General features: G+C 43.9%; 1 protein-coding gene across 9 annotated transcripts in view; it reads right to left on the reverse strand.

Annotated features, from left to right (window-relative positions):
- The window catches only part of DTNA (dystrobrevin alpha), a 359,099-nt gene that overhangs the window by 187,938 nt on the left and 154,710 nt on the right, over window positions 1-16,451 (reverse strand). The gene's annotated exons all lie outside the window — the stretch shown is intronic.

The raw sequence follows: 16,451 nt of genomic DNA on the forward strand, positions 1-16,451 counted from the left end.
AGGGCCACTTTGTGGTACATCAAGGTCTTAGCAATGTTTCTCCTTTGTCTTCCCAGTGTCTCCTTCCCTTCACTACCCTACTTTGTGTGGTGTCGTTAGTATGGGTAGGTGTTATGCCTGGTTGTTGTTACATGTCTGGTGGCATATTTGCTAGACATTGTCTTTTCTATCGGTGTGACCTCCAGAAGGGGGTAACAGGGTTCCCCGGAGGGGGAAATACAAATCTATATGCATCTCTGCCTGGGGCCGCCCTGCATCCTGTTTGCATGGGAGTCCAGGCAGTAACTGGTGTGCTGGATACCTGGGTGTGGTTGTTTGTACTGTGTCCTGTATGGTGTGTGGGCACCAGTACTCATGCTCAGATTCCAGTCATGGTGGCTGCGGCAGGTAAGTGGTTGTTTTGTGTGCTTACCTGCCGATCCTGGCATTTAGGCCAGTTGAGACTTCTGTGATTCTGTGTAATGGAAGAACTGGTCGCCTCAGCCTTTTCCCTATTTTTGAGGGATTATCAGGGCGACAGGGTCCTAGGTTCCTGGGTGTGAGCCGTCCTACCATCCAGGTCCGCTCATATGGGTAGGAGTTAGGGAAGCAATAGGAGGTGACCTGCTCCCTTATCCCAGCCTCTGGCCTAGTTGCTTGTCTGCCTGCTCCACATTGTACGGTGGGGAGTTTCCCCCACTCCCCATCGTGACAGATAGATTTGATCCTGGGAAATAGAAAATTGCTGGGAAATAATATAACAAAAATAAATGATGTCCCTGTGGCCCTATTAGATCATTGTTCTCTTGTTATAGAGTTTGAGCTTATGACTAAGCAGGGCCCCTTACTATTTAAGTTGAATTCTCACTGGCTAACTGGTTAAAAGATAAGGAAGACCTGAAGGTCTTTTTTCATGTCAACCAAAATTCAACTAATAAACAAGTGGTATGGAATGCGACGAAGGCTTTTTTGAGAGGAATTTTGTTTAATAAAGTGAACTATTCGAGAAAAAAACTGGTTAGCAGAACACAAGTTAGAAGAAGCAAAAGCGAGTTGTGCGGTTGATCCCTCAATAGAAAAGCTGAAAAAATGGGAGTAGGAACAAGAGAGAGGTAAAGATATATACATTGAAAAATCTAAAACAACATTATTTTTCCAGGGGACTAAGTTCTTTTCAGAGGGTGAAAAAGTGGGTAAGACCCTAGCTAATATAGTTAAAAACCAACATTCATTTTTAAAACATGTAAATATGAAGTTTCGGATACGATTATGGCAGATGATAAATTCAAAGGGTTTATATCTAGATGTTCTAAGGGGTCATTAGGTTCACAAAATTCTGACTTGGTGTTACAATGGAAGGATAAATGGTCTAAATGCAGGAATATATTTGGTCAGAAGTGATAAGACATGATGTATGTTGTATCCTTCAGGGACTCGCGCAAGGATTCTTATTTTGTTTTAATCAACACATTGCATTTAACACCCAAATTGTTTATGTCGTATAGGATTTATGGAGATTTCAAATTGCTCAAGAAGTAAATTGGGAATAATGGGGAAAAAACTGTGTCCCAAATTATTTAGATATTGGCTTGATATTACATATTAAAGCCTGAAAAATGTTCTTAAAGGTCCAGCTGTGTCTACTGTATCTCGGGGAGTGTTCAAAACGTAGGGATTGATATTTGAATTGGCTCTCTTTCGAAAAAGAAAAGGAAGCTGAACCTCTGATGCCACTAAAGGTAAGGTAGCTATCATAAAAGTCAATGCTTGACCTTTTAAACAGGTCTTGAGGCATAACTTGGATAATAGCTAAGCTAGTGCCTCATCTACAGACAGTTGTTAATAAATATTGATGACCTATCTTGAGGCACAGACCCATTAACTGGGTGAGAGGCCTTCGTCAGGATTCAGGGAGGAGTCTGTTTCTCCTTATGGAGGGCGCCTAATGTAAGGAGTCTTATAGGCCAGACAGTGCTCCTCTGGGGAAAAAAGTTGGCAAATTAGCTCTTTCGAAAAAGAAAAGGAAGTTAAGCTTACTATTCTTACGTCTACTACATCTACACTTTACATAAGGAGAAATAGTACCCTCAAATAGGGATTGACAAGTATTATAAATAGTCCTTTTTCAAAATAGTTTCAGGCCAGGTTATTAGTTGCTAAATGTAGGTTTCTGCATTTGTCTTGATGAAAAATAAGAATAAAGAAATGTTAATTCTTGTCAACGGCATTGGAATTTGAACATTATGTATCAACCTTCCTTGCTGATTGCATTATATGTCTGTGCTGCATAGACTTCTATAGGAGCACAACCTGTGCATGGATATCTCTGAAAGAATGTGGAAATCACATTGACTTGCAAAAATCTTAAATAATTCATAAACGCATTTTTGATTCCTATGAATTAAGCATTTTCCCTTGTTTCCTGCACAGCGAGGATGAGAAGAGCATTATTCATAGCTATTTAAGGGTCCCTTCTTGTGAGCTGGAAGCCAGCTTTGTGTACAGCAGGACCCATGAAAATGTCATTTTAGTTGACATTATTTGGTTAGTGAAAATGCTGTCTAGAATAACTAACGAAAGACAACTGAGATAGCCTTCTGTTCCAGCCGTTACTAAACACAGCTGTCAGATTATAATATAATAAAAAGGTATTCATGTGACTTTCAGAAGCAGCTCATGGTCCATTCAAAGACCTCTGACTTCATATACATACACACTTTGCTGATATCCAGCCATTTCCAGAGCCCCTATACATGTTGGTCCTGCTGATGTACTTGTTACTGGATGATTAGGCCTCATGCACACAGCCAAGCTGAGGGTTATCAGGTGCTGGGCATAAGCACATCCATATCTATGGAATACTGAGGAGCATGCGGCAGATTCCATAGCGGATTTACATAGGGGCCCATACACTGAAACGGGCATTATGTTTTGGTCTGTACTGTTCATTGTATGGAGAAACAATATGGCAATTTGCATGAACAGACACGTTTCACACATGAACAGCAGGCTCTGGGCGTGTTGCGGATTTTCAAATCTTTCACAGTACCCTTTCTGCTGTGATTTTCACAGATTTTTTTTTACAGTTCTTTAAAAGGAAAGCACTGGAACAAGAAATGTTCCAATGCTTATATCAGAGTGCTAGAGGGGTGAGAATGGGGATAAGCACTAAGGCATATTGATCTTCAGAAGCGTAACTTATAGCTCCAGGGCCCCAATGCAGAATTGTTAATGGGGCCCTCCAACTATAATGCTTCATTTACTGTGCCATCTCATATGGGGAAGAGAGACCTTGTGGCCTCCTCTGGCTCCTGGGTACAGCTGCGCCCTCTGTAGTTGCACCTCTGTTCTTCTTAGTATATGTGTTACTGTTTCCTATTTATTGCTTTATGTCGTCCTGTAATTTATAATCTCTCTGCTTTTTCTCTAACAGAAATTTAGCGCTGTATACACAGGCTTCCTGGCAAGTCTGTGATACTTTTTTTTTCCCCCCACACAATCAGAGGAGGCAGCTCCACACAGCAGCCAATGAGAGGAGGCAGCTCCACACAGCAGCCAATGAGAGGAGGCAGCTCCACACAGCAGCCAATGAGAGGAGGCAGCTCCACACAGCAGCCAATGAGAGGAGGCAGCTCCACACAGCAGCCAATGAGAGGAGGCAGCTCCACACAGCAGCCAATGAGAGGAGGCAGCTCCACACAGCAGCCAATGAGAGGAGGCAGCTCCACACAGCAGCCAATGAGAGGAGGCAGCCCCACACAGCAGCCAATGAGAGGAGGCAGCTCCACACAGCAGCCAATGAGAGGAGGCAGCTCCACACAGCAGCCAATGAGAGGAGGCAGCTCCACACAGCAGCCAATGAGAGGAGGCAGCTTCACACAGCAGCCAATCAGAGGAGGCAGCTCCACACAGCAGCCAATGAGAGGAGGCAGCTCCACACAGCAGCCAATGAGAGGAGGCAGCTCCACACAGCAGCCAATGAGAGGAGGCAGCTCCACACAGCAGCCAATGAGAGGAGGCAGCTCCACACAGCAGCCAATGAGAGGAGGCAGCTCCACACAGCAGCCAATCAGAGGAGGCAGCTCCACACAGCAGCCAATCAGAGGAGGCAGCTCCACACAGCAGCCAATCGGAGGAGGCAGTTGCAGGAGGGAGTAAGCAGCAGCCTGAACTAATGAGACAATAGATGTGTCGAACTACCTCACGCTCCCTGTAGGCACTGTATCTAAACTGTAGTCACAGAGCACACCTCTGCTCTAATACAGCTGGGCTAAAATGCAGTCAAGCTGGAAAATCTGAGAATTTTTTTTTTTTAGGTAATGATCCCCTGTAGATAGTGACTTAGATATAATTTTTGAGTGCCTTGACTAGACAATTCCTTTAACACTTTACTAAAAATATGAAAATTAAGGTGTGAAACCATTCATTGTTCAAGGGGTCTTCCAGTCTAGCTTTAACTTGGAGTCTGAGACTCTGAAGATCGACAGGCCCAATAACAGCAATAGATGGGTTTGCAGCTGTTGTATCCGGTGTAGGCAGCCCTCTGATATAGCCACAGAGCTGATATTAATATTTATGTACAGGGAAACAAACCTCTGACACGAGCACCCAAAACGCATTATGCATTCAAAGTACTTGGCCTGAACGCACAATAGTGGTTTTCTTCATTTACATAAACAGCTTGTTTAAAAATTCTTCTGGTTTCTCTTAGGCCCCTTGCGGGCGAGCGTGTCCGGATTAGGTCAGTTCAGGAAAAAATGCGCAATTTCGCAGGTAAAGTCATTTAGTTTTGCCTGCTATCGCCTTCGGTTTTCATTGCGTGGGTGCAATGCGATTTAATGCGTTTTGCACTCGCGTGATAAAATACTGAATGTATACAAACAACATCTCTTAGCAACCATGCGTGAAAAACGCATCGCATCCGCACTTGCTTGCAGATGCGATGCGATTTTCACGCAGCTCCATTCACTTCTGTAGGGCCAGCTTTACGTGAAAATCGCAGAATATACAACATGCTGTGATCTTCACACAACGCAAGAGTGAAGCGTGAAAACCAATGCACACGAATGGGTCCATATTTTGCTCGCATCACAGATTGCACCTGCACGGAATACTCGCTTGTGTGAAAGGGGCCTTAGAATTAGGCTACATGCACATGACCGTATGTGTTTTGCAGTCCCAAAAAAAAAAAAAAAATTTTTTGTTGCGGATCCATTGTAATAATGCCTAAAACGGACAAGAACAGGACACATTCCATTTTTATTTTGCGAGGTACGGAATGGACATACTGATGCGGACAGCAAACGGTGTGCCGTCCACATTTTTTGCGGACCTATTGAAATGAATGGGTCTGCATCCTATCCGCAAGAAAAACGGAACGAGCACTGAAACAAACAAAGTTTGTGTGCATGTAGCCTTAGACAGCAGTTTATCTCCATGCAAGCTGCGTAACACACTTCTGTGTGGAAATAAGCTTAAAGGGGTTGTCTGGGATTGTAATATTGATGGCCTATCTTCAGAATATATCCTCAATAATAGGTTGGTGGGGATCCAACTCCAGGCACCCCCACCAATCAGCTGTTTGAAGAAGTCACAGTGCTCTGGTGACAACTCTTCCCAGGCCAGTGATGTCACATTAATTGGACACATGACCTACGGTAGGTGCAGTGAATGGATCTGGCCTGCAGTACCAAACACAGCCACTATAGAATGTATGGTGCTGTGCTTGGTTTGCTGTGAAGAGGCCGCTGTGCTCAATGAAGCACCGTGGCCCCTTCAAACAGCTGATCAGCCGATTTGCTGGGAGTTAGACATATTCAGGGGCATTGATATTGTATTCCCAGACAACCACTTTAGCTCAGGGTTTTTATTTTATTTTAAAGGTCTTATAATTATGTTTTCAGGTCGACCCCCTGATAGAAAAATGTGCATGATACAGATTCATATTTGATCAAAGATCAAATCAGGCTATGGCTATCATGCTACATGTATTTAAAGGGGTTTTCTGAGATTTTAATACTGATGACCTATCCTCAGGATCGGTCACCAGTATCTGATCGGTGGGGATTCTACACCCGGGACCCCCGCTGATCGGCTCTTTGAGAAGGCAGTGGCGCTCGCCGTAGGATAGGTCATCCGATATAAAATCTCTGAAAACCCCTCTAAGATCGTCTTTCTTAGTTTATTTCTCTTTCAGAATGTATTCATATTTTCTTGAATATAATGTTGCTATTTGAATGTGTGTCTTCAGCTGTCGTAGTGACCTGAATATAATATACAGGGCTGCGGCTTGTTCATATCCCCCGCAGTCTCCCTCTACTGTCTGTCGGCAGAAAATAGCAGTACAGCTTTGTAAATTCAGCTGATGGCTTCTAGGGGTAAAGGAAGGGAATTGCAAATTAAGAAAATAAACCTGTGCTTTCAAGATAGAATGTGCTCATTCTGTACAATAATATATTGGCGGCAAAATCAGAGAACAGTAGTTTAAGGTGAATATATATATATTATTTTTTTTCCCCAATCACCTTGTTCAATGTTTGTCTGTATCAGTCTTAGATTAAAAGGATTGTGTCGTTTGTACACGTAGTACTTAGGTGGTCCGTGAATTATCGACATAGGCTCTGAAAAAGTAGACAAATTTATTGCAGCGAGGAAAGGGTAATTAAGTTTGGCGGTCTCTAAAAACATTTTTTCTTTTTCCTTTAGGCTCAGTCAGACTTACGGTATCTTGTATGCTAGCGGTACGCACTTTGGTTAATATTAATAGGTACATACTTGCAAAGCACTAGGATTAGTAGTAAGCCTCTGCAGCAAATCAGAATGCATGAACCATAATTCCTTCAAGAATTTCGGCTATATTTGAAAAGAAAACGTCTAATCACAGTACCTCAAGCGTACCAAATTCTCAGCTGAGAAATTATAATGTCGCTTTCCAAAATGGCAGTGCATGATGAAGTCAGAAAGCTGCTCTGTTGCCTGGTTTATTGAGCTTTTGTTTTTGCGATGTACTACAGGGTACTTAATGTGTGTTGTAATAATTAGCTGCCCTTTTTTGTGCTCTAATAAATACCATATTTCTGGCCAAGAAGCAAGTTTATGTGTAGGTAATCCTTCCTGCTATTTCAGCTAATAATTTAGTCTTCTAATTAGAAATATACTAGCGCAAATTTACTAATCCAGTTAAATATTTAGGACAGTGTAAATTTACACTAGACAATCTAAAGATGTGCCAGAATCTAGATGAGAAATTTGGTGCATCTTTAGACACTTTTGTCTAAATGCACCTCACTTATATCATTTTATATATTTTTTTAAAGTAAAAGTCGTAAAACATAAAAACTATATAAATAAGTGTCTCCATAATTTTTACCGCGCAGTGAACAGTGTGAAAACAATAAAAATAATTGCTGTTATTATTTACAGTCATTCCCCAAAAATTTGTTATACAGTACATTAGATGTACCACAAAATTATGCCATAAAAACATGTCCTTGTGCAGCTATGTCAATGGAAAAATAAAAAAGGTGAATATAAAAAAATCACTGGGGGAGATATATCCAAGCCTTAACAAATCGGGCACATCTCTGCCCTGAACCAGAACAGAAACTGAAGTCTACGCCAGCTACAGCCTGGCGTAGACTTCAGCTATAACTTCCGACACTGTCTGGCGAAAGTAATAGTAAATGTGGCAGGGCGAAGCCATACCCCCTGAGAAGTTCAAAAAGTCACAAATTACTGTGCACAAATGCCATATGCCATAATGTGCGACTTTTTTACGCCACAACTGTGGCGTATAGGGCTTGATAAATGTCCCTGACTCTATCCTTATGGTTCAATCTCTTTTTATTAAGACCGTTTTGAAATACAATAGCAAGGTAATATAGGCACAAAAACATTGTGTCTCTATCGGTAAAGCTTGACATAATGCAGTATCATAGGCAAATGTAGCTACATAATACGGTGGAATACCAAGAACAGATGTAATAGAGACAGTAATGTAATGTAACTTAGGTAGAAACCCAGTGTAAGGCACTATAATTTTTATTAAAAAGTGCAAAGGGTGAGGTATATAGAAATGATAAGACAGGCAAAAAAGAACACAGACTCGCAGACTTACATAGGAGACTGGACAGATACAAGGGGTTAGGGTGGGCAATAATTTGTACCTTATCAGAGATACTGACCATCTAGGTGACCTGTGAAGGAACAACGCCATTGTTCAGCCAATCCGAGAATTGCAAGGTCATGCAGAACTGAAGCCAAGGCTCCCAAGCCCGTGCAAAGGCAGACACCAGATCGTGATCTTCAGCCCCAAACTCTTTCATGTGAAGACTCTCAGTTGATCTCCATCTGCTGGGAATTATTTGCCTCATGGCCAAAACAAAGAGTCTGCTGGATCCGACCCATAAAAAAACTGATAATAAGGCTACTGTAGGTGAGGGAGGTATATTAGACCGGTAAAGGGAATTATATAAGGTGAAAACATCTTGCCACAAAAGAACCCCCCCCCCCCGGGCAATCCCACCAGACGTGAAGCATTGTGCCAACCATCGCCGAACAACGCCAGCAGGTATCGGGTACAGAAGGATAAGACTGATGGAGCTTTACCAGTGTCCTATACCACCGAGGCAGTATCTTGAAGTTGAGTTCCTGCAGTCTACACCAGTGGTCCCCAACCGGGCGGGGTGGCGGCGGGGGTGGGGTTTCTGGGCGGGGCTTAGGCGGTGGGCGGGGAGGACTGATTCACACTCATAACAAAACACAAGGTGCATATTAAAATATATAACACTATATAACGACTATATAAACTGACTATGGTCTCTGCTGCACTGGTCTCTGCTGCACTGTACCGTATTTTTCGCCCTATAAGATGCACCTGGGTTTTAGAGGAGAACAATAAGAAAAAATATTTTTCATTACACCTCAGGTCAGACCAGCAATCAGACCTCAGATCAGACCCACAATGGCTCAGGTCAACCCCCAAACCTTTAGCCATCTATCAGCCCCTAATGTCAGCCATAAACCCCCCTAATGTCAGCCATATGCCTGCCCCTCATGTCAGCCATATGCCTGCCCCTCATGTCAGCCATATGCCTGCCCCTCATGTCAGCCATATGCCAGCCCCTCAGGCCTGCCCCTCATGTCAGCCATATGCCTGCCCCTCAGGCCTGCCCCTCATGCCTGCCCTTCATGCCAGCCAGATGCCTGCCCCTCATGCCAGCCCCTCATGCCTGCCCCTCATGCCTGCCCTTCATGCCAGCCATATGCCTGCCCCTCATGTCAGCCCCTCATGCCTGCCCCTCATGTCAGCCCCTCACGCCTGCCATATGTCCCCCAGGTCAGCCATCAGCCCCTAGTGCAAATAAAATAAAATAAAACACTTATCTCTCCTGCTCCTGGTCACCATCGCGATCCTCTTCATTCTGCTGTCGGCAGAGAGACCTCACTCTGTGCGCAGCCCTGCACAGCTGATAGCCGAGCCGTGGACCAGGAAGTGGTGAGTACAGATCCTTCACCGCTTCCTGGTCCTTCTGTACCATAATGGAAGCGCTTCATTAGTACAGCGTTAAAGACTCCCCTGATCGCCACGGCCCGGTAAACCATCTTCCAGGGCCCGGTCCTGGGCCACGGCCCGGCGGTTGGGGACCGCTGGTCTACACGACACTGATGATTTATGAGTAAATAATACAGATCTACTCCATTGTTCCACTGTAAGGCTACTTTCACACTAGCGTTTCTATTTTCCGGTATTAAGATCCGTCATAGGGTCTCAATACCGGAAAAAAACACTTCAGTTTTGTCCCCTTTCATTGTCAATGGGGCCATGAGTGTCCTATTCGGTCTACTGGTGCTTGAGGTCGTTTTGAAGATTTCTGAGGCTTAGGCGCCTATGTATGCCAGCTATCGCGCCGTGGATTGAAGTGGACTGAGCGTGGCCTTGGCCATTCAGGGAGTTCCAATAATGGTAGATCAAAGACTTCCATTCGTTTTGGTAAATCAGCTAGAGATTTAAAAATTGCTGTTTTCCCATCTTTCTTGGCAATTAGGTGAAAGGGGTATCCCCATCTGTAGATAATGGCGCTGTCCCTGAGAGTTTTCAGGAAAGGTTTTAGGGCTTTACGTAACAAGTGTGCCTCGCAAGGTCCAGCAAGATGAGGAGTTCTTTGTTTTTGAAAAGGGTTGCCTCTGGGATTCTAGCAGCTCTGAGAATGGCTTCCTTGTCCTTTGTAGAAATAAATTCTGCATATAATGTCACGAGGGCAGGAAAGGTCTCCTGTTTTTGGGCCTAGAGCTCTGTGGATTCGATCAATATCTATGGGCTGACCAGGATCTCTATTCAGCAATTTGCCAAAATATTTGTGTGCCCAAGTCTCTAAGTCTGGTGGAGAAACTGATTCAGGGATCCCCCTGATGTGGAGATTGTTTCTCCGATTCCTATTTTCAATGTCATCCAGGTGGGTTAGTATATCCTGGATCTGTGCAGTATGGTCATTTATGACTTTATGATGTGAGTCTAGTACTGCAAGTACTTGTAGCTCCTCTATCTCCTCTACCCTCGCCATTTTAGTCTTTTAAATCTGACGACCTCAATGACCTGGGTGTCATGGTGGGGGAGCCTCCTTGCTGGGGCGAGGAGCCGGAGGATGCTGCCGCATATCTGGAAAGGGAGGGAGAGGAGGTGGTTCATGTGTCTAGGACTCGCTGCCGCTGCATAGGAGCCCAGAGATCCGGTGGTCTTAGTGTCCTGGTGTGTAGAAAGTCCACTTGTCGGGGAATTTGAGTTCTGGGTGTGTGCAGGCAAGGCTGCCCCACATGCTGCCTCCGTCATATTGGTAGACACGCTACCCTTGGGCTGGCTGGATGAGCCGAAAAAGTAGGAAATACCTCCAGAATCTCGATCCATGGGTGTTGAAGAGGGTCTCTTCCTTCGACCCAAATAGCAGCCAAGAGTGCCCTATATGCAGTAAGTAAGCCGGAGATATTCAGGAACCAGAGATTCGTGCTGCTCACTCTGCCATTGGCAAGCTCTGCCCCCTTTCCCCGACTGTGTCTTTAAAGGCGTTGTCCAGCTTCTACAAAATGTTACCTATTCCCCCAGACAGTGCTGAACATAGCATAAAAATACACTTTTCTGCCTCCTGCTGCTCCTTTCCAGCGATGAGGGTCCGGTCCTGCTCCTGCTGGTTTCCAGTGAGTAAACTTCTGGATGGGTCACATGATGTGCCGCAGAGGTGATGTGTTCCCAAGTGACACATGAACCTCCGGGAAAATTGTTGTAGAAGCTGGACAACCCCTTTAATTTGCACAGTAAGCTGTATGTGAAAGAGGTATTCTTTGATCACCTATACCGTGGATAGCTGATAACTGTTAAACCGGTGGAGGTCCAACTGCTGGGACTTCACTAATTGCTATACTGAGAATACTCGCCTGCTTCTGTACTCTCATAGAGTAGTATTAAGTGGATAGGTGATAAATGTTAACTCCTAGAATAGACATTTAATGAGGCCAAGTGAAAAGAACCATGGAGACAACGTGTCCCAAATTAGTTTCCTACTATTTAAAAATGTTTCCTGTCTCCTTGTAAAGAAGACCGCACATGTTCTTAGCTATCTAGAAACTGTGTCTAGAAGATATTGTATTTATTATGTAATACATAAGTGATGGTGAACTATATTGAGATATCTAAACCTATCTGTATAAAAGTGAGCTACAGTGTTTTTGCTATTAATATCTACGAAATGGGAAGAATGGGGATCCCCCAACCAGCACCAATGTACAGCGCTGTACATGTGCTTAGCTAACTGGGCACTCGCTCTCCACTAGGATGTGTTGCCTACCTCGTCTGGTGGAACATGGGTCAGTGAAGCCACCTCGGTATTACAAATTGGTTTGGGAAATATTCCATACATTGTATTTTTTTTACATTTTTTAATGCCTTGGTTTTTCCAGAATGAAAGTCCATGGCATTTTCACAACAGTTGGGATTTTTAAACTAGTCTGCTTTCAATCAGTTGCGGTCAGATTCATGGTGGAGACAGGAGACAGCTTGTGGAGCCTCCGTCTTAATAAAGCTATGAAAATTCAAATTTGAGTGATGGTAACCCATCTCATGACCACAGGGCTCAATGGAGCTCCGATCTTTGCTGCTCTTTGCATTGTCCTTGCACTGAGGACTGCCTTAAATAACATTGTAAAGGCTATTTCAATTAATTTATCTCTCTGTGTAGCAAAATCGTGGCCCCACAGGACAAAGTGGTCAAAAATAGATGGTCTTTGACTCTACAGAAACGCAATTTTGTTATGGAAAGCTGGACCACCTTGTTCCTTCCATGGCAGTTAAGCATCTCCTTCTAATGTGAGAGACCTGCCAAAGAGTTTCACATCTCGACCTCGGAGACCCTTTTGAGCTTTTCAAGTTAGAGGGGTTGTCCCAGAATGCCAGTTTGTCACCTACCCACAGCTTCGTGTCCCCCTGAATGAATCTGTGGTTGAGCATGCACACTACTACTCCATTAAGACTGCCACAGATGGCCAAGTGCTATACTAAGTTGTCATTGTGGAACAGTCCCTTAAAGCTGGATGTGTACTTGAAAACTGAAGCTTCGTGTTATGCAACATATTGTCTTTGTGGTATAATTGTGAATGTGCTGTTACAGTAACCCTCTCGAACTGTGATGCTAATAATATGACGTTTGTAGATAATTGCTCAATTTATCATAATTGGTACCATTACTTAGTTCCATACATATTAGTTTTTTGACGTATACTGAATTGCCAAATCTTTTTAGTTGTCTAATAAATTTAGAAAACTGCTATGTAGAGACCTTTTCTTATGGAAATGTGTGGAATCTTTAGAAGTGTAATATCATGCAATACATATCTTCCCTGTTCTGTCTCATCTACTTGTGCCTCATACTGATATTGTTTCTTTACAGAATGATTGAAGACTGTGGGAAAAGGGGGAATAACATGGCAGACAGAAGGCAGCTGTTTGCAGAAATGCGTGAGTAGCATCTTTAATGTTGACATTTTTGTAGGTATGTTTTTACTAGAATGACTGACACAAAGGAGTATTTCACAACAGGATAGGTTATAAATTAGTTGATTGAGAGAACAAGGGACCCTGGTCCTTCACCCACCCCCACCCTAATAGCAGGATGACTAGCATGGCAGGATTACTGACTATTTCAGCCTCAAATCCACTGGATAGGTTATAAATTAGTTGATTGAGAGAACAAGGGACCCTGGTCCTTCACCCACCCCCACCCTAATAGCAGGATGACTAGCATGGCAGGATTACTGACTATTTCAGCCTCAAATCCACTGGATAGGTTATAAATTAGTTAATTGAGAAAACAAGGGTCGCTGGGCCTTCACCCACCCCCCAGCCACATGGCAGGATGAGTATGAGTGGAGCAGAAGTCAATCATGTCGGCTGCTGCTGCATTCAAAATCTATGGTGCTGCTAAATGCAAGTACTCCAGTTTGATGATAAATCGCCCTACAACAGAAGTGTCCTGAATAAAACGTGCAATATTATCTCTAACGTCCCATTCCACAAGAAATACTTTCTGAACTGGATTTTCCTATGGTTCGTCATACTTAAAGAGTAACTAAACTTTCATTCAACTTAAAAAAAAAAAAAATATTCTAAATGCCCTAAAAATAATTTTTCTAAAATACTTTATTAACAGATTTTTCCTTTTTATTAAAGAATTTGACACCCAAAGCCCTGATTTCTACTGTGCTTTAAATTCACTATATTCGCACATCACTGATTTCTCAGCAGTGTACAGAGTATGGATTCCTTGCACTGTAGTAGTGGGGGCCACAGCGAATGGTGTACAAGTAGGCGCACACAAAGCTGCATCCTGAGCTTGGCTGAATGCTGGCATAGCACATCGGTAGCCTATAATGATGTGCTGTGCCAGGATTAGCTAGGCGGAGCTGCGCTCAGATAAAGCTGCTCTCGCCTCAAGCCTAGTCATAATCATGGAAACGAGCATGCATAATGTGATGGAAAAATGAATCCAAACAGCAAAGAAAGCAATATGGATAATCACAATACATTAGTAAGTGCCTTGTATTGACTTTCTCTACATAATAAATGCTATTTGCTGAAGTGAGACCACATTTAATAGGGCCAGGCGGCAACGCTGTAGCTGCCGGCAGGGCCGAAATACAGAGAGGTCTGGCAGGCTGCTCCCAGGTAGCCTTCCAGATGTACAAGCGCTAGTGTGAAATTAGCCTTATACAATAAGTAGGCTTTATATAATATGGACTTAGTCCGGTAGCTGGAAACACACTAGCTTCAGGCTCAAGGAAACAATCCTTTAGAATGTGTTTTAATTTTTTTTAACTAGACAAACCTCTTAAGATACGGTACAGTACAATAACAGTCAAACCGTATTTCTCTCTAGATGTCTGTGAAACTAAAAGCCGTAACCAGTGGACCATCTGGGACTTGGGACTACTGAATTAATAGTCCAATTGTCGGTCAGGTTATCGGGGACGAGCGATCATACAAACGCTCATTCCTGATAAGCTGTCCATCTAACGATGCCGCAGATCACCCGATGAACCAGCGAAATGCTTATTTATCGGGTGAAAAATTCCATCATGGGGACACCTTAATGAATCTGTATGGCAGTAGCCATCACTCGTCCTCATACTGTGGAGGTGAATGCTGCGTGTAAATGAACGAGCAGGCAATTGTCAGGAAGGAACTGTTCCTTCCCGATAATACATACTGCAACCAGACAGCTTTAGCCTGGGGCTACGCCACTACCTGTGCAATGTGCTGTCTGGTTTCAGAGTGTGGCACATAAGTACTTCTGATTCTGTGCAAACTGAACTCTGTGGCTCAAAAGGTATTTTCACATATTGCAGTTTTGTGGCTTTTTTGCAGCGATTTTGTGTAACTGCAGTGGACTTCTTGTACCGCAATTCTGCACAGTTATACCCAAAAAAAAGGGATAAAACCCACATGTCAAATGACCCTTATACATTTAATGAATGTCATGTAAATTGTTCTCATTCAGTGTCAGTAAGCAGAGATATTGTTTATTATTGAGGAATAAAACCTAGAAAGAAAACTTTAGAGGGGTTGTCCAGGATTTTGATGCTGATGGCCAGTCCTCAGGATAGGCCACAATAACAGATAGGCAGAGGTCTGACATCCTGCATTCCTGCTGATCAGCTTTTGGAACGTAGCTCTGGTGCCGGAAGATGGCGCTAAAACTACACATTGTGTAGAGCAGTGTTTCCCAACCAGTGTGCCTCCAGCTGTTGCAAAACTACAACTCCCAGCATGCCTGGACAGCCTTTGGCTGTGCGGGCATGCTGGGAGTTGTAGTTTTGCAACAGCTGGAGGCACACTGGTTGGGAAACACTGGTGTAGAGGACAGAGCTGGTAGTTGCAGTTAACAGCTCAGTCCACTGCACATAGATGGAGTTGTGTAGTTCCTGCGCAAACTTTTGGCGCCAGGGCTACAAGGTAACAACTGATTGGCAGGGGGTGTGCTATGTCAGACTCCTGCTGATCTAATATTGATGGTCTATCCTGAGGACTGGCCATCACTGTCAAAATTTTAGACAACACCTTCAAAGGGATTGTCTCACTTCAGCAAACGGCATTTATTATGTAGAGACAGTTAATACAAGGCAAAAATGTGGGGGGTTCAGCCCGCACAACCCTGTATGCAGGTGCACATTGCTATGGCGAAATAACGGATACAAACGCAAAAACACAAATGCAATCGCACTCTGCAACCAGCACTCTGCCCTGCCTCTATGCTGGATGTTGAATGGGGCATTGGTGTACATTTTGGCCAAAGCGTAATAAGCCACTCACCATGTCAAGGTCGCCTCCATGAGTGGTCCCTAACACTAGTTCCTACCTGGTTGCAGAGTGCGATTGCATTTGTGTTTTTGCGTTTGTATCTGTATTTCGCCATTGCAATGTGCACCTGCATACAGGGTTGTGCTGGCTGAACCCCCACATTTTTTTCTTTGTAGTATATATTGGAGGCGTGGCGATCTCCAAGCAGCCATGCACACCTGACCAGTTAGTCTGCCCTGGAGGCTGGTTTTAAAGTCAGTATAAAACTGAGTCTGCTTTCATAGCGCCTACCAGTAGCCATTTGGCTCCAGAAGTATATAGTGGGCTCAGGATGCATGTTGGTACTTGCATCCCTGGATCCGATGAAAGCTGTAATGGCACCGGACGGGGTTAAAAGCAGACTGTGCCTGGCGTGCATGCTGTACCTGCACTCCCTGGACTTTGTGTGGCTGTCATGGCCCATAACAGGTAGGAACTAGTGTTAGGGACCACTCATGGAGGCGACCTTGACGTGGTGAGTGGCTTATTACGCTTTGGCCAAAATGTACACTAATGCCTCATTCAACATCCAGCATAAAGGCAGGGCAGAGTGCTGGTTGCAGAGTGCAATTGCATTTGTGTTTTTGAGTTA

The sequence above is a fragment of the Bufo gargarizans genome, chromosome 5, assembly GCF_014858855.1.
Source record: "Bufo gargarizans isolate SCDJY-AF-19 chromosome 5, ASM1485885v1, whole genome shotgun sequence".
Lineage (NCBI taxonomy): Eukaryota > Metazoa > Chordata > Amphibia > Anura > Bufonidae > Bufo > Bufo gargarizans.